Here is a 19050-nt window from a genome sequence, read left to right on the forward strand (position 1 = left end):
CAGGATTGCATTGTTTAGAACAAGCTAAAGAAAACAAATTATCTATACGGTCAAGACATATTTCGCCCCATCAGACTTCCTCAAGGCTAAAGTGGAAAATTTCAGGGACAATGTTTGATGCAAACAAAATAATGGGATCAACCGTGGATCCAAGAAAGAAGTATTGTAGACCTATGTTGCCGATGTCTGCGGGTTGAATGGAGAAGATGATGCCAGAAAACACGTGTTCGCTGTACATATAATTTGTTTTCCTCAGCTTGTTCTAATCAATACAGTCAAGTGTTAGCAAAGGAAACTTTGTGAAATCTGGATCTCTCACTTCTCATTGAATTTGAGTGGCCGTATGCAATAATTTCAAGTTAGAAAATGTATTTTGTTTGACACGCCTGGACAAGAACTGCAAATCTGCAAAAAGTGTTCAACTTCACTTCCGCAAACTATGTGATTATTGTAATTCTGCAACATTCATGATGTTCCAAAAATTTGAGATGCTTAAAATAGGTGGAAAAAATGTTAAATGTTTGCTCTAAAGGAACACAAAAAAGAAAGAAACACCCCCTGTTAGCACACAAATTATCAGGGAAATTCTTTATTTGTGTCACATGAACTACGGGCGAAGTCCACAAACTTTGCATCTCCAAGAAAAGTTGTCAACTTGCCTTCAGAGGTTTAATTCCGCAAAACCCTCACCAGAAAGCCCAATCTGAGTAGCGGCCAGTGGCACTATTTCCAGAGAGGAGTTTGTTCGGTCCCTCGTCAGTAGCAAGGCTAGAAGAAGATATTGATCTATACTCCGTGGTAGAACTCTTGGGAACCACCAGCTACTAGAGAAGGCTTCTCAAACGAGTAGCTCGCAAGCTACTGTTAGCTCTCTCTTTTGTGTGTAGCACACCCTAATAAATTAGGAGCTTTTGCTTGACTGAATTAATGTATGTGCACCAAGATTGAAAAGCGTGTATTTTTCTGAACTCATAAGCTGATGTTTGGACAAAAACCGTTAAATTCCCTAATTACATTTAAAGCTGATGTTTGACTGATAAGTCGTGGGGAATTGGGGGGGACTCATTACTAATATCTTTGTGTCAGAGGCATTACAGCTATGGCTGATATGTATCACCCATATAAAGGCATTACACATTGAAACAGCTTTTTTATCATTACTGCTTGAAACTATGCCTAATGCACTAATGTGATTACTGCTGGTAATCTTGTATAGGGTGGCCACTAATGTAATCAGGTCTGATGTGGTCACTATTACACTAAAGTATATATAAAAAAGTGGTGGATGGAATGCTTTTATTAATCTCAGCCTCTGGTAATTACTCGGGACACATCCCAGTCCATTGTTATTTTGCACACCATGCTACCTCAGTTTGGACCCAGCCATATGCAATTCAGTCTTGACCCTGCTCCAATGAGAGCAGTGCAGCCCATAAGGCCAGGCCAGGTCCTCCCCGAAACGGAACACAAGCAACCCAGGACCAGTTTCTCTAGTTAGGGCTCATCAACCAAGAATAGCTTTGTTCAAGTGACAGCCGCAATTTCCATAGTCTGCAGTTTTCTAATTAGATGGTCTGGCATACCTAGATATAGACTGTTTGCATAGTCCAGCTGTAAAATGACTAATGCATGGACGACTGACTTTCTGCAGTCCATCGGCAGTAGATTCAACAATCTTCAACAATCTTCTCAAGGCTTTCAACTTCCAGAAACATGTGGAAGAAACCTGGCAAATCTGAGATTTGCCTGATAGGTTAGAATCAAACTTAAATCCCAATTCCTAGCCGAGGTTGCATGAAGGGGTGGTGGATTCAGTTCTGAGGGCCACCAAAGTTCTTACCTGGGGGGAGATGATTGATTAAAAAAAAGTACCTCCGTTTTTTCTGCGTTTAACTTTATGCAGTTATCAGTCATCCAAGTCGCCACTTTCAGCAGACACTGCTTGAAGTTGGAGAATGCCGCCTCTGAGTACTCCCTAAAAGAGAACACAAGCTGAGTATCATCAGCGTACGAGATTACTTTTACCCCCAGTTGTTCAATTATTGGGGCTAGAGGGGCCAGGTAAACATTGAAGAGAGAAGGGCTCAAGGCTGAGCGCTGCGGAACTCCACATACTAAGGAGCTGGAAGAGGACACATGCGGGCGAAGAAACACTTTTTGGGACCGTCCCTCCAAAAAGGAGCGGAACCAGCTTAAGGTAGTTCCCATCACTCCCAGAGACGCAAGTCTTTCTAGGAGGATCTGGTGCGACACCGTATCAAATGCTGCGGATAAATCTAGCAGCACTAGCATCGCAGTTACCCCATCAATGTCTTCATATTGGTCTACTAGTCTCTTGATGGCAACGGCTATATTTCTGGCAGTCATGAGTCATGATAGGTATTTGCTTCTGCTTTGGATGCTGCATTTTGTCGATAAAGGTTTAGCGTTGCCACGAGATGACCCTGCGTGTCTTTTTAAGATTCGGCCTGTCAATGATCACTTTGGTGATCGATTTTTTGAGATCTATACTCCAGGGAAAGAAATAGCAGTGCATGAGTCTTTGGTCGTGTTCAAGGGCCACTTGGTTTTTAGGCAATACATTCCTAGTAAGAGGTCACGCTATGAAATTAAGCTGTATATGCTGTGTGACAGTAAGACTGGATGTGTCTAATTTCAGGGTGTACACCGGTAAGGCATCCAGGATTAACCCCCCTGGATGTCCGCCCACTTTTGGAGTGACTGAGAAAATTGTGTGGGAACTTGGTAGAGGACTTTTTAACAAAGGTCACCATTTATATGTAGATAACTTCTACACTGGTGTGCAGTTGTTCAGGCAATTGGCCAAAGTGGACACTGTTGCTTGTGGCACAACCCGCTCTAACCGTAAAGGTTTCCCTAAAGAACTAGTTTGTCAAAAGCTTGTGCGGGGACAGTGCGTTGCATTGCGAGGAACTTATAGCTGTGAAGTTTTCAGACAGGAGAGATGTCTACATGCTGACTACCATCCAGGATAAAAGCACTTCACCTGTGACTGTTTGGGGTCAGGTTGCTGAAGCCCGCAAACCTGCGTGCATTTTAGACTATAATAGGCACATGGGTGTTGTTGATAGAGTAGATCAGAGGTTGGAACCTTACGCTGCTCTTTGTAAGGCTTACATTTGGTATAAGAAGTTGGCTATCCATCTTTTCCACTTGGCAACCTTTAATGCTTTTGTTGTTTTCAAGGATTCTTGTCCTGAGTCAAAGATGACTTTTGCTAAGTTTCAGGAGTCTGTAATAGGCAGCCTTGTTTTAGTGGAACAGGCAAGTGTTCCTAGAGTTGGAGTGGTGGAGGATGTTGCTAGATTGAAAGATCGCCACTTTCCTGATCACATTCCTCCCACACCCTCAAAAGACTTTCCCAGTAGGAGATGTAGAGTCTATTGGCGAAGAGGTATGCGGAAGGAGCCTCGTATGTGCTGCCCAGAGTGTCCTTCTAACCCTGGGCTGTGTGTGCCTGCATGTTTTATAATGTATCACACGCAAAATAATATTTGGGAGCATCCATGAGTGGTAAAGTGAACTGCCTGGCCTCTATTATTTAATATTTTTTGTTCAGTTTCAAGGTTGGCATTTGTGTAGTGTATTTAGTTTCTGATTTTGTGTTAGTAGATTTGTATCTATTTGCAATTTGTTTATGTATTCTTATTTGTATAAAAAAATCTAAAATGTGGTGGTGTGCGTGGACTGGCGCTTGGCTGGCGGTGTGCGTGGACTGGCGCTTGGCTGGCGGTGTGCGTGGACTGGCGCTTGGCTGGCAGTGTGCGTGGACTGGTGAACGGCTGGCGGTGTGCGTGGACTGGTGAACGGCTGGCGGTGTACGTGGACTGGTGAGTACGTGGACTGGTGAACGGCTGGCGGTGTGTGAGTAGTGACTAGCTGCTGGTCACTACACACACTGCTAGCCAAACGCCACTCCACGCAATCCGTGAGATGGTGTGGTTGCTGTGTCAGGAATGTGGGCATGTGAAAGTGATGGGCCCTTGAATGGCGCTGTCTGCTGGTGTGAGTGTTGTAATGTGCTGGGCCCGCGGCTGGCGGTGTGAATGGTTTTGTATGTATCACACGTATGAAAGGTGTATGAATGGCCTGTAAAGAGGTTTGTGCCTTGTTGTGGCTTTACAGCTCACCAGCTGTGAGTCAATGGTTCAGTTTCTCGTCCTTTCAATTATTAACAGTGCATTTCATTTTTGTGAAATCTCTGGTTAATACAATTATATATACTGAACCATCACTCACCCTCGTGCCAAATCCAACCAGTATGTATGTGTGCTTGTAGAATAGGTGGTTGTGTAGAAAAAAGATTATTTTCTGTTTTTGTTAAGCAGGGTGTACCTTGTCCCTTTTTGTGATGTTGTAATGTGTTGGTTTTGTGCCTGGTGGTGTGAATGGTCTCGTGTGTATCATGTGTGAAAGGTGTGTGAATGGCCTGTAAAGCCGTTGGTGGCTTGACGTGGCTTTACAGCTCACGAGCTGCGAGTCACTGGTTCAGTTTTTTGTCCTTTCAATTATTGACAGTGCATTTCATTTTTGTGAAATCTCTTGTTAGTAAAATGTTATATACTGAACCATCACTCGCCCTCGTGCCAAATCCAACCAGTATGTGTGTGTGCTTGAGGAATAGATGGCTGTGCAGTAATCAACGCTTTTTTCTCTCTCTGCCAAGGTGTAAAATTTATCTAAGAATAACCCACCAACTGTAGATTTTGTCGTAAACTAAACATCCTTGGGTGTACATGGTGATGTCTCTCTTGTGGCTCCCAACAAGTTATCTTACCCACAATGTCCTGCATACCTCAAAATGTGACTGACATTTTCCTTGCATTATTGTGCTCAAATTTTCACGCTGCAGAAAGTAACAACAAATTTCCAACCCCCCAGCATTTCTCCAAGTATCCCAATAGAAATGGTACCTCACTTGTATGGGTGGGCCAAGTACCAGTGACAGGGAAGGGCCCAAAACCTATTGATGCGACATCAAAATTACCTATAACAAATCATCCTGGTTTTGCAAGGGGGGGTCCCATGAGTTTTTGGCCCTGGGCTCGGTGGCCATATAGGGAAACCTACCAAACCCACACATTTCTGGAAACTAGACACCCGGTGGTGTCCAGCGAGGTATGGTTTGCGTGGGTCCCCCAACATTGTCCAACCCAGGATCTCCTGCAAACCTCAAATTTCGCTGAAAAAAACCCACTTTTTTCTCAAATTTATGAGTGGAAAAGTAGGGGAATCTGTGTGGATCCACACATTTTCTCCCACCCAGTGTTCCCCCAGATCTCCCGATACAAATGGTGCCTCACTCGTGTGAGAGGCCCAAGAACCCGCGACAGGCAAGGGCCCAAAACGTATTGAGTTGACATCAAAATTGCCTCTCACCAAACAACCTGGTTTTGCAAGAGGGGTCACCTGGGCTTTTTGGCCCTGTGCTCGGTGGCCATCTAGGGAAACCTACCATACCCACACATTTCTGAAAACTAGACATTCGGGGGATTCCAGGGAGGTATAGCTTGCATGGATCTCCCAACGTTTCCTTACCCAGAATCCCCTGCAAACCTCAATAATTTTAGCTGGAAAAAAAAAATCTCTTTTTTCACACATTTTTGTGTGGGAAAGGTGTGGCATCACCGGGCTGACACAAATTTCCTACCACCCAGCGTTCCCCCAGGTCTCCCGATAAAAATGGTGCCTCACTCGTGTGGGAGGCCCAAGTACCCGTGACAGGCAAGGGCCCAAAACGTATTGAGGCGACATCAAAATTGCCCATCACAAAATGTTTTGGGTAAGGAAATGTTGGGGGATCCATGGAAGCCATACCTCCCTAGAATCCTTCGGGTGTCTAGGTTTCAGAAATGTGAGGGTTTGGTAGGTTTCTCTAGATGGCTGCCGAGCACGGGGCCAAAAGCCCAGGTGACCCCCCCTTGCGAAACCAGGCTGTTTTGAGATAGGCAATTTTGATGTTGCCTCAATACGTTTTGGGCTCTTGCCTGTCGCGTGTACTTGGGCCTCCCACATGAGTGGGGCACCATTTTTATCGGGAGACCCGGAGGAACGCTGTGTGGTAGGAAATTAGTGTCAGCGCGGTGATGCCACAACTTTCCCACAAAAAAATGTGTGGAAAAAGTGATTTTTTCAGCTAAATTTGAGGTTTGCAGGGGATTCTGGGTAAGGAAACGTTCGGGGATCCACACAAGCCATACCTCCCTGAAATCTCCCGGGTGTCTAATTTTCTGAAATGTATGGGTTTGGTAAGTTTCCCTAGGTGCCGACAGAGCTAGGGTTAAAAAACTACAGCTTGGCACTTTGCCAAAAAAGGGTCATTTTTCGCTGTGAAATTGTGGTGTGTCCACGTTGCGTTATGCGCCGTTTCCTGTGGCGGGCACTAGGCCTACCCACACAAGTGAGGTACCAGTTTTCTCGGAAGACTTTGGGGAACGCAGGGTGGGTGGAAATTTGTGGATCCACGCAGATTCCAGAACTTTCCACCACAGAAATGTGAGGAAAATGTGTTTTTTTGACAAATTTTAGGTTTGCAAGGGATTCTGGGTAACAGAACCTGGCGAGAGGCAGTCAAGTCACCCCATCCTGGATTCCCCTGGGTGTCTATTTTTCAAAAATGTATAAGTTTCCTAGGTTTCCCTAGGTGCCGGCAGAGCTAGGGTTCAAAAACTACAGCTAGGCTCTATGTAAAACAAGCATTTGCAATGCAATAGGTCTCGCATTTGCGAGTGTTTGAGCTATTGGCATTGTAAATGACAATGCTTTTGATTATGTGTTTTGGAAACGTGCACGCGGTGCTTTTGGTCCTTGCTTACGAGAAGCAAGGCTGGCAGTAACTGCACCTCTTTTATTGCCAGCCTTCCTTCTATAAGTACAAAGTGCGTATTTACACAGCGTTTGCAAGTTTTCAAAACACATAAATAAAAGGCGTTGTCATTTACTATGCCAATAGCTCAAACTCTCGCAAATGCGAGAACTATTGCATTGCAAATGCTTGTTGGTTGTGATTCCGCAGGTTGACCTGGAATTTACCCTGCATGTAAAAATGTGTTAGGTGCACTTCTGGCAGTCCTTGATGCTTGCATCCTCTGTGTTTATAGTGTAAGGCAAGACAGGGGTTGGGGCTGTAGTCAATATGGATACTTGGTATGCTGTAAACAATCGCAAGGCAGACATCTGGGTTTCCCTTGGTAGACTTGGTTAGCTAATGACAAAGCAGTGACGGTGGCACTTGAAGACGGACAGAGTCCGTTACTTTCAGCCCTAGAACAATGCCGTTTTACTCTGTATTACATCACTTCATATTGCCTGAACTACTTTCATTTTTTCTTGCACCAATGCTTCACGACCTTCAGAAGCCTTGCAGATTCCTAAAAGCACAGCCCACCCACCAGAGGTGAAGGTGTGCAATAAAGAACTGCTTTACGCTGGCTCAGTGGGAATAAATAAATATGAGATGTATTTGGTTCTTTGAAAGTGAGAAGAGTCGACGGTGCCATGTGTAACGTCCTTGTTTTTTCCAGTGCTCTTGTGTGTTCAATGCGCCCTGGGCTCTCTGATTTTCTGTGAGAAGAGGAGCTTACCCATAAGACTACCCTCAGTACTTTTTGCAAATGTGGAGAAACATTTTTAAACAAAATAGGTAAACTGCACGCCAAAGGAAAGAAAAACCAGTGGGACACTTTAGCAGCAGGCAGTTTAACCCTCTGCGCTGCCTCAGGATGAGTCAAACCTTCCACTACAGAAACCTCTGATTAATGACGGGGCTTCTCTTGACATTTTAATTGATGTCTGGAAGTTGCTGGAGGGCAGGAACGAAACTGAAAGCACGGTGGGGGCGCACGAGACGCCGTGAGCATGCACATCTATCCGCCCTGAGGCTCCGAGTCTGCAGAGTCTGAGCTCTGGGGACACGCTGCAAGGCATCGCACGATGTATGGCGTAACGGTGAGGAATGCGGGGAGGGAGTAACGTATGGAGGGGCGGCAGGGGCTGAAAGGTTCTGCCGCGATGCCTTTGTCCTGGCGGTGGTAGGAAACAAAGTCTGTAGTCCTGGAAGAATATGGTGGGGGTCGGCAGATGGCGCAGGGCTGGTTGACACTGGAGGGGGTGCATGGACAGCTGGGGATTGGAGAGGAGCGACCTGGTGAGATACGCAGGAGGGTATGTGGCAGTAGGAGGAAGCGCTCGCCTGTGTGTAGAGTGTGTTTGCGAGCAAAAGCATGATGGAAGGGAGAGTGTTTGTAAAATATGAGATTTTGCATGATTAACCTGGTAAGACAAGACGTAAATTTTCCATCACCCCTGTTCACGTGTTTTTTTAGAGTTGTCCGCCAGCCATACCTTCACTCTAAGCACAGAAGTAGGCGCCTGCTTTGACTTGGGGGAGGGGGACTACTTAGTGCACGATGATCGGGAATCACTTAAGTCAGTGCCCAATTGTGCCATGGGGTACTTCTGAGTACACACTCAATCGGATCATACGAATGGTTTTTGAAGCATGTCAAAAATTGCAATGACAATGAAGTCTAAATCCGTTTTCCAAGCGAATAATTATTTAAACACCACTTTAAAAAAAAAAAACTAAATGCTACCTTTTCCAGCCACAAAACAAAATAACCCCACGAATCCTGTTGTACATGAAGAGTGTGTCTGCAAGTGGCCGTTTAAAAACAAGGGAGATTACCATTGCTGTTCAGGAAGGCGGCATGACATAAGCAGCGCTTGTATAGGAATTTAAAAAAACAGGTGAAAAGCATAGTTAATAAAAAAATAAAGCTGTGCGCTTGTAACGGAATAATAAAAAAAACGTGAAGCAGCAACAGGGGAAAGTGACGAACAGAAAAGCAATGGGTGATAAGCAGCGTTAAGCCAATAGTCCAGGCTTGTTGTAGGTGTAATGTTATTTGTTGTGTAATATATCTAGATGAATGGATAGAAGCAGCAAAATACCAGTCGGGCGGCAGACTATGCTAAGCACACATTTTTAGCTTGTGTTTTAAGCCACGCCCTTTATTGCAGCGGTCACGCCCCTATGAGAGACTCACGTTTTTTATCTCACTTTAAAAGAGGGGTAGGGCTGGGCCAAGGTCAGTGAAATAGGATGCCTCGGATAGGTGGAACGAACTGGAGGCTGGTTAATCGCACGTGAAGCCGCTCCCTCTGAAAAGTGGGTAAAGAAACGGGGCACTGTTAGTCAGGCCAAGCCGGCCCTTTGCAATGTGGATAGGCCAGTTTAGGGCTGGAGCAGTGCCACTTAGTGTGGGCTCCCTTGGGGTATTGGATCACACTAAAACATAGGTGTTGCTTTACAAGCGCTCTCGCACCAGATTCGCTGATGCAAGACAAACAAGCGAAAGCACGTCGCTCACCGAAGCTTGAGGACATCCCGAACTGGGCGTGCGTGCACATTACCAAAGTGAAACTGCGTGAGGCTTGCAATGACAGAAGGAGGACAGGAGATGAGCACATTGCGTATCTGTACGCGTGCACATCTCAGTAAAGACATGCCGTACACGTTTGGAATCGAGTCAACTAATGAGCAACAGCACTTATTCGATTTCTTGCGCTGTCATCATCGGGCCAATCGTTTACAGTGATGTTATAATTATGCTTTATTTGAAACAAACCCTACCTCTTTTTGTCCACCTTGTTCCTTCGCCTCGTAAGTACACAGGGACTGCAGCCACAGAAGCCTCCCGCCTTCAGCCTCGAGCGCATTGGGAGGATGCCGGCAGAGACAGGGCGCGAACGGAGTCCCTCCTGAGTGAGAAACAGCGCTTCTCCTCAGCCGTGCACAGGGCGCCAACTCAGGCCGATGGAGCTGTCCAACCGAGCGCGCGGTGGGAGCGCTTGAAAGTTAAGAGACGCTGTGCGCATCCAATTCAGGCCGATGGGGCATCCAGGCGAGCGCGCGGTGGGTGGGAGCGCCTGAAAGTTTAGAGACGCCTGCGCGTGCTCATCTGCTGTCCGGGGGCAAACTCCAGGCGCAAGCTGAAAGTCACGCCATGCGCCTGCCCATGTGCTGTCTTTGAGCAAGCGGATACACACGCCGTGAGCGTGCACATCGCCGGTCTGAGAAAGTGCACATCTCCTGTCCCCCCTTCCAAAGTCAAGTCGGCAACAATAGATCTCGCTAGCGAGCGGCTTCGCTGCGTCGCTAGGGGAGACCTAAAAAGGGTAATTTTTCATTGTGAAAATGTGGTGTGTTCACGTTGCGTTTTGAGCAGTTTCCTGTCGTGGGCACTATGCCTACCCACACAATTTTTATCGGGAGACTTAGGGTAATTCAGATTTATAAAGCAACTGTTATTACCTATTAACTTTCTGCCTTCCAAATGAAAGACAATGTGTAAAAAAGAAGTAATTTAAAAAAATGACCTATAATTCTCATGCTAGTATGGGTACTCCCAATTTTGGAAATGTGCAAATATCTACTGTTTCTAAACTCTATATTTTGTTCCCATTTCAGAAATACATAGGTGTCTTTCATACTGATTTTTCCATGTATACATTTTCCCGGAATAATTGCTATATACCCGGTATATAATAAAAAACCATTGCAAGTCGCTGCTCAGTTTTTGGCTCGGAGTTCGTCGAGTTCTTGGTGAACCTAAAAGTCCTATATATCCCCACAACCAGTAAGGTCCCGCGGAAGTAACGATATATTGCTTTCAAAGAGCTGTTGTAATTAGAAGAAGTTACAGGTGAAAACGTTGAAACAAAACGCTGTTTTTTTCAACTAATTTTCAATGTTTCCTATATTTAACTGTTAGTTTCTATAAAGAAACCTTGAAGGATCTACACAAATGACCCCTTGCTGAAATCAGAATGTTGTCTAATTTACTAAAATGTATAGCTTTCCAGGATCCTTTATTGCTTTCATACCCATTACTACCATTAACTGGAAGGAGGCAGAATGCACAAAAAATAGCAAAAATAGGCTATGACCCAGAAAAATGCCAAAACTGTGGAAAAGTTTTTCGTTTTCTAACAAAAGTCTGTAATTCCCTAAAAGCTGAGACACTTGTGATTTCAGCCCCACAAACCCTTTTTTGATACCATTTGCAGGGAAAACCCAGACGCTTTCATTTGCAGCATTTCCCCATTTTTCCCCCCGAAAAATCTTTTTAGCTGTATTTTGGCTAATTTCTCGGTCGCCTCCAGGGGAATCCACAAACCCTGGGTACCTTTAGAATCCCCAGGATGTTGGAAGAAAAGGACGCAAATTTGGCGTGGATACCTTATGTGGTCAAAAAGTTATAGGGGCCTAAGCGCGAACTACCCCAACTAGCCAAAAAAAGGCTTAGCACAGGGGGGGATAAGGCCTAGCAGCTTAGGGGTTAACAAGAGAACTGTTTGGGTTACGACTGATATACACAAGAACAAGTGACAACAATACAATCTCAATCACTATCAATCAGTTCAGAGTACACAAAGTTGTTTACAGAGCTAAGGAACTACTTCGTAACCCTCCTGAGTTGCACAGGCTTGGTTAATTTACAACGGTCCAGATTAAATTGTGATCTTAACGATATAGTTAGGGATTGGTTGTGGGTATCGCTTTTGCTCTTATGTTCCATGCCCGTGCAAATATCCGGAAATGCCAAACACAATTTGCTCTTTCTTGTCACTCTTTAGGATCCTAAACACTTCCCAATACTGTCTCCCAACTAAGAGCCATTTTTTCCATGGTGGGGTGTACTGAGGGCAAAAAAGAAAAAAAAGAAAAAGAAATGTGTCTTAGTTTTTATGTGTTGTGGAAAGTGGGGGCAACATTTGTAAGCACAATTCTATCCCACTTTTATGTTAGAAATCTTGGGACACCACATCTGAATTACACATACAAGCATTTCACTTAAGATGGGAAAATTCTATTCATAGAAGATTCAAAGCTGGGTGTGCATTTACGTAGCAAATACTAGCGTGCTGAGCTACCTTGTGTGTGTTAATTCCAGATCTGCCCGAGCACATTCTCCCAGAAGCTGCTTTTCAATTTCTCGTTAGTTGCAGTATTTTAGTAGAAGAATCCCATAGCTCAACCATTTTCACCATCCCGCATAAATTCTGAATATGCCCCAACCATGGCCTGCAAACTTTCTTATCACATGCAATTAATTCCACCAGGGATACCCTGTAGGAAACCATCTCCTCGGTGGACCAGAGCCTCCCCCAGTACAGTAATGGTGTTAACGCAATTACCAAATGGATACTGTTGAGTGCAAGATCGAATGTCCATATGAGGAGGGTGCTTATTGGTAAATTAAGTAGGGCCATTATAAATGTATTTTCTGCTATTGTTAGAGTAGCTGCATCGACATATCTCCATAACTCGGCCCCATAAGTAGCTGCTGACAATGCCATAACCCTATATACCTTAAGAGCAGGGGACTCAGAACTGCCAGACGTGAATTTTAGTTTTCTCCCTACTGCCATTGCCATTGCTTTCGGATTGAGAAAGATTTTACTTTTGCCCAATAGGGGGCTCCCCGGTCAAGTTATCAATCCATTTTACTCCTAGACAGTCAAAGTTTTTGACCTGTTCTATCTGGGCACCTTCAATGGTCATCCTACTTCTAAAAGAGTGATGCAGGTTAATTACCATATATTTGGACTTAGATGGATTTTGTTCTAACCCTTTGTGCAAACAAAAGGCTGTAAATGAGTCTAGTTCAGCTCGTAGACCCATAGGGGGTCTAGATAGAAGGAGGGAATCATCAGCGAACATGAGGAGTGGGACAGAATTTCCAGCAGACTTAAGCGTGTCATGCCTGCACTTGTTCAGCCCCTCCACCGCCCTATGGATGTAGAGGCTAAGCAATGTAGGCGCAGGGACGCATCTCTGTATCACGCCCCGTTTGTTGGGAATCCTATCCATGAGATCACCTCCTGCATTCCACCTTACTTTCGCAAAGGTGTCAGCATGAAGGACTCTCAGAATCCAAAAGGAGATCACTTGGAATTTAGCAAGCTTTCAGAACCCTCCACAGACCAGCCCTTGTAACAAGGTCAAAATCCGCTCTCAGGTCTATGAATGGTATGTAAAGATGATCCTGTTTAAAGGTGACATAGTTCCAACCGCATTGAAGCAGAGGACTTGATCAAGGGTGCGGGCCCTGCTCCGGAAGCTAGCCTGCGTGTCTTTAAGGCTATGATTGTCCTGTATCCAGTTTTGTAGTCTGTCCAGAACCGGCTTACAAAATATTTTCTGGCTGATGTCTATGAGACTTATGGGTTTGTAGTTAGCTGGTGCATCCCTACTGCCCTTTTTCTATATATAGGAATGATAATCGCTCCCTGCCAAGTGGGGTGCGGGGGGAGGTTGCCTCTCCCCTCAAAATGGCATTACTAAGAGTGTTAAAATAGGGTGTCCATACTTCAGGATGAGATGGGTAGCGATCTCCAGGGATGCCATCCATCCCGGGTGCATTTTATTATTTTATTTGTTTGAAGGCTTCAGCTGTTTCATCCATGGTATCGCTAATTGTCTTGTATGCATCCTTCCCAGTCACTCTCTTGGTACAGTTTGAAACTGGGGGCTCAATTATAGTGACCTTTACCTGTTCCATGTTTTAATCCGTAGCTTGATCCCCACTCACTGTAGAGGCCATTAAAGTTGGCTACCCACTTTTCTGGTAATACCACCGTTTCAATACCACTGCTTCAAGGTGGTTATCAAATGTATGTGAGCCTACAGATACTAGTTTCCCGAAAGCCTTTGTGTCTCTATTCTAAAGTGTTTCTGTAAGTTGAAACCACTGTTCAGCTTCCCACCTTCTTTTTGCCTTGCTCAAAGTGATCTTATAATTTTTTCTAGAGAAACTAGGTTGTGCCAGATAACTTTTTTTATACATATCCACCAGGGCATTTTTGCAAACTGCACTCCTTAGAGAACCAGCTGGGCACTGTTTTGTAGAGATTTCCCCTACTACCTTCTTTCACAAAGAAATGCATTAGTTGAACCATTAGTTGGCACTTAAGGGTGACAAAGTTAATCTCAGTCAATGCATTAGTTTCAATCAATGATAACTTTTCTACAAATAACTCATAGGTTTGGGGCACGGTATTGTTCACAATTGCTGACCATTTAACATTTCTATCATTATTAGATGTCTCAATTGGCGCTATGTTTGTGGCAAGTTCCAGATTTCGATTCAGGAACATGATGGTTAAAAATTTGGCGCTCACGGCCTGGTGGCTGCAGTCTGTTCTTGGGACTACCTCCATGTCAACTAGGCACGGCCTAAAGGCACGATCCAAAAAGATGTAGTCTATAATATTGGTAATCGACCCCCTCTTAAAAGTTGGGCGAGGTGGAAAATACGATCTTGTATACCATTTATGATTCTCATGCCATGCGCCATGACCAGCAGCTTCAAATGCAGTGCCAGTAGTGGGTTTTTTTTTCCACCAACCCAAGGCTCCCTTGGTCTGGTCACTATTTCATTTTGGGAGGCCAATCGACCTTCCATTACCCTTTTGCCCCTAAGTTGAGTGTTACAGTCACCTGCTACAATTCTGTAGGCATTGCGTTGGAATTGACTCAACATATCTAAAAGATGGTCCACCAAAGGGGACTCAATGATTGCAGGAACAGTATATGTATATATATGTGATATATATATATATATATATATATATATATATATATATATATATATATATATATATATATATATATTCACTGAAAAAACCATAGGTTTCAGCCATGTTATAGTTAGGAATTTAAAAAACCTTAGAAATTCACTGAAGAAACCATAGGTTTCATGGGTGTTCTAGTTAGCTGGACTCGTACAAAACCATTGAAATTCCCCCGTTATAGTTAGTTCAGCTAACTATAACTCGCGCGCCCGCAATGCACTACTGATGACGTCACATATTACATCACTCATGACATGGTCAGTGACATCACTGATGACATCTCAAATGACATAACTGATGACATCCTCCAGTGAATGTGTGTTTTTCTGAAAATTACATATGTTTTATATATGTATATCTCAAGGTCGATGGAAGAATAAATGGGTATATAAGTGTCTAAATGGATGATTTGTTTTTGAAAAATTGATTGTATAACTGACTGATTAAGTGTATCTTAGTGAATACATGGCATAGTGAGTAATGTTTAAATATGTAAATATCTGTATCAGTCTCTCACTTTGTGTATAAGTGGCTGCATGGGTTGGTGAGTAGCTACATGAGTGTCTAGCTGGGTTATTACTTGTTTTTTGAGTATCAGTATGAGTGTCTGATTGTCTGTATGGTTCGGTGGGGGGTATTGCGTAGTGCATAGGTGCATGAATGAGTGACTCACTGTTTATATGTGTTCAAGACAGCATGTGTGCAGGACTGTATGGGTGGATAAGTGTGTGCATGGGTGTGTTAGTGAGTGAATGACTGTCTCAATAGTGTCTTAATGCGTAACTCCATATGTTTTAAACTAGTATATGTGACTATTGGTGTATATAAGTGAGTATATGTGAGAGTGAGAGATTGGAAGAGTTCCTGTATGAATAAGTATGTGTTTCTATAAATGATTGTTTAAAAGACTTAAGTATGTGTAAGTTTCTGTAGAAGTAAGTGTAGTGGTGTATGTATAACTGTGTATGAAAGTAAATGGATGTTTGATTCTTTATTAGCATGAGTGACTATGTGTGTGAGTAACTATGGATGAGTGGTGTTGTGTAACAGGATGTATAGGTGTATGAGTGCATATGATGAGTGAGTACATGTATGAGTGACTGTATAGGACTGTTGGTGAATGAGTGGACGTGTATGTGGATCTTAGAATTACTGAATAGGTTGTTGTAACTGGTATTGGTATGTCCATTGTTTTTAAAATTTTTGTTTCTATTTTTGAATGTGTGTATCAAAGGTTATATTAGGGGGAGAGGAGGTCTGCCACTCTATCACAAGGATGATGTCATCAGTGATGTCATTTGAGATGTCATCAGTGATGTCATCAGTGATGTCACTGACCATGTCATGAGTGATGTAATATGTGACATCATTAGCGGTGCATTGCGGGCGCACGAGTTATAGTTAGCTGAACTAACTATAACGGGGGAATTTCAATGGTTTTGTACGAGTGAAAAGTCCAGCTAACTATAACACCCCTGAAACCTATGGTTTCTTCAGTGAATTTCAACGGTTTTTAAAATGCTCATTCCTAACTATAACGTGCCTGAAACCTATGGTTTTTTTCAGTGAATTTCAAAGGTTTTTTAAATGCTAATTTCTAACTATGCCTACAGAGATAGGACATGTGAAGAAAGAAGAAAAAACGCACAGAAAGAAAAAAAAGAAATGCAGAAAGAAGCAATAGAAGTCCTCAAAGACGAAGAAAATTGCAGGAAGAAGGATAACGTGCAGAAAAAACAAACAGAAGAGCATAAAGAAGCCTTGCAAAATCATCCTGTACCCTCAACTTTTTCAGACGGATACTGGTGGCAACTGAGTCTGACTAACCAGTCCTAGAGCCAGTGCTATTTTAAAAGACACTCAGAATACAGTGAAAACACCTACATACACTAGGGAACACTATGCGTTGGGGTCCCCCTGTGATAAGCATGACCTACTCTTTAAGCCCCTAGTATATAATAGGGCAGGGGAATAAAACTACCTCTTAAAACGCGCCACAGGGCGTGTTTGCACACGTCACTCAGGCCCCATCCTCTCCTTTCCCCACTGTGTAAACACGCCCTGTGGCCGTTTTAAGTTGGGAGATTAAGTCCCCTTGAATCCTGAGGGTCCCTAGGGTCAAGCTAGCCCACTAGGTACCTCCAGTAAGCGCCACAGAGCTGCGTTGCAGAGCGGTGTAAAAAGGGGCGTGGCCTCAGAACACCTGTCTGCAACGCAGCTCCCTGACGCATACTGGAGACACCTGTTGGGCTAGTTGTCCCTCAGGGACCCTCAGTATTGAAGGGGAATTAATTCCCCAACTTACAACTGGCCAGGGGGCGCGTTTGCAGAGTGCTGTAAGGAGGGGGCGTGGCCTCCAGCGCGATGCCGGTCTTTTATTTATTTGTATTTTTTTTTTAACCCCTTCCATGCGGCGCAAATTCCGCCGCGGTGCTGACCGTTTCTTGCGCGGGCGGGCTCATGACGGAACGGTTCCGTCATGAGCACAGCTCAACCGACGCTCATGACGGAACCGTTCCGTCATGAGCACCGAAGGGGTTAAGAAGAAGGGCTGTGTGGCTCCCCTTCTTTTTTAATTTATTTGTCCTGGGGACCCCATCCCCCAGGGCCTGCACCCTCATTTTTTTTGTTTAAAAAAATAAATTTGGAAGGGGGCCGCGTGGCCCCCCTCCCAAGGCCTTAATCGGCCCCGGGGACCCCAACCCCCGGGTCATGGCCTTTTTTAAAAAAAAATCTTTAGGAGGGGGGCTGCGTTGCCCCCCTCCTCAGGCCACTTATGGCCCCGGGGACCTCATCCCCCGGGGCCAGCCTTTGTTTTTTTTAAATATATTTATAGAAACACCTAGGACATGCTGGACAAACCGTATGTACCTATCACCATGAAGATTTGCGTGATATTCATTAAAAGGCGACTATGCATACAATGAATCCACGTGGAATGTATTTACACCGCTAGTGAAGCTCTGACGTGTCTGATGCCCTACCGTGCCTAATCCCGGCGCCCCCGCCGGTGGGTACTCTCCAAGTAGACACCCTTGTTGTTTATTTATACAAACATGGGTAGCTATTGACAGGCACATTTAATACACACGCACACCAAGCCATTTAAAGGGGATTCAACAAAAATTCGACCAAACTATGCAAGAAACCCCCCTCACAGTTAATAAAACACACATCCACCGCCGGATGTGTAATACATTTTATTTTACTCTCTGGAAAGGAGACGAACCTCACTTGAGAGTCACAGTGTGCTCCTGGCAGACTCCAATGCTGTGTTATACCCACCAGTGCCCGCCGAGTGCCACACACCTCTGCGTTGTATTCCACCAGCTAGTGCATATGCTATGACACTCTCTAGCTCATGTGCACTGTAACACCACCCCGTGAATATGTCATGCCACACTTGCCTTCGCACGGGTTATATTGCCCCATCTAACGTGCCTTCCTCGATGCCTATGTTATAACGCACAGCGCTATGCCATACATATTACAATCTGGGTTCCATATCTTTGTCACAGTGCATATGCAACGTTACACTCCCCAGCACATATTTTATATTACAACTTTAGAGACTAGTTAGGTTACACAACACTGCCCTGTGCATATTACGCTCATGCTCTCCAATGAATCTGTCATTGCGCACAGTGTATTGCATATTATATTTCACGCCCGGTTCATCTTATATCACACTTTTTGGTGCATAGTTTATACCATATACTATATCTAGTTTTCATTTTCAATCGTGCTCTCAGAACTATGTTCTATATAACACTGCGTCCACCTACCATTTTCACGGGCATTACATTTTGCGATGGGGTTTGGAGGGTCAGGGGGTGTTTCTGCCAAGTAAGCCCAGAGTCACAGTCACAAACGTCCTCTTCTTCCTGAATAAAAGTGAGATTATGCTGCATACTTGTTCATATTTTAAGTAGTTCGCACAGACACACATTTTAAAAACAATAAAGTTCCTAATACCCACCTTCTCTGAACAGTTAGCTTGCTGCCCCATCCACCTCCTCCCTATCCTCTGTTGTCTGAATCCATGAACTAGCCTCCTCCCTCCTGCCATGCATGGTCTGATGTGCTGCTACTGCCCTCCATTTAGCATGATGTACCAGTCCACTCCTCCTGCCCTCCATTGCCCAATTCTATGGCCCATCATTGACCTCCTGCTTAGCCTCTGTGCTTAGCTTGCTGCCCCTATTCTCCTTCCTCCTGCCCTCCGATGTCTTTGTGCATGCCCCTGCTCCGTCCTTTTTGCCCACTATGTTCCATGGACCTGCCACTCCTATCTACTCTGAGTGTTCTGTTGAGCTGCCACTCCCCTCCCACCTGCCTAGCATTGTCAGATGACTGTAACCTGTCCCTGCCACCTCCACCTGCCACGTC

The 19050-nt window shown here is 44.5% G+C and overlaps 1 protein-coding gene across 1 annotated transcript in view; it reads right to left on the reverse strand.

The window, feature by feature from the left end:
- The window catches only part of KIF3A (kinesin family member 3A), a 329541-nt gene that overhangs the window by 257076 nt on the left and 53415 nt on the right, over positions 1 to 19050 (reverse strand). The window lies entirely within an intron of this gene.

This window comes from Triturus cristatus, chromosome 3_1 (genome assembly GCF_964204655.1).
Source record: "Triturus cristatus chromosome 3_1, aTriCri1.1, whole genome shotgun sequence".
Lineage (NCBI taxonomy): Eukaryota > Metazoa > Chordata > Amphibia > Caudata > Salamandridae > Triturus > Triturus cristatus.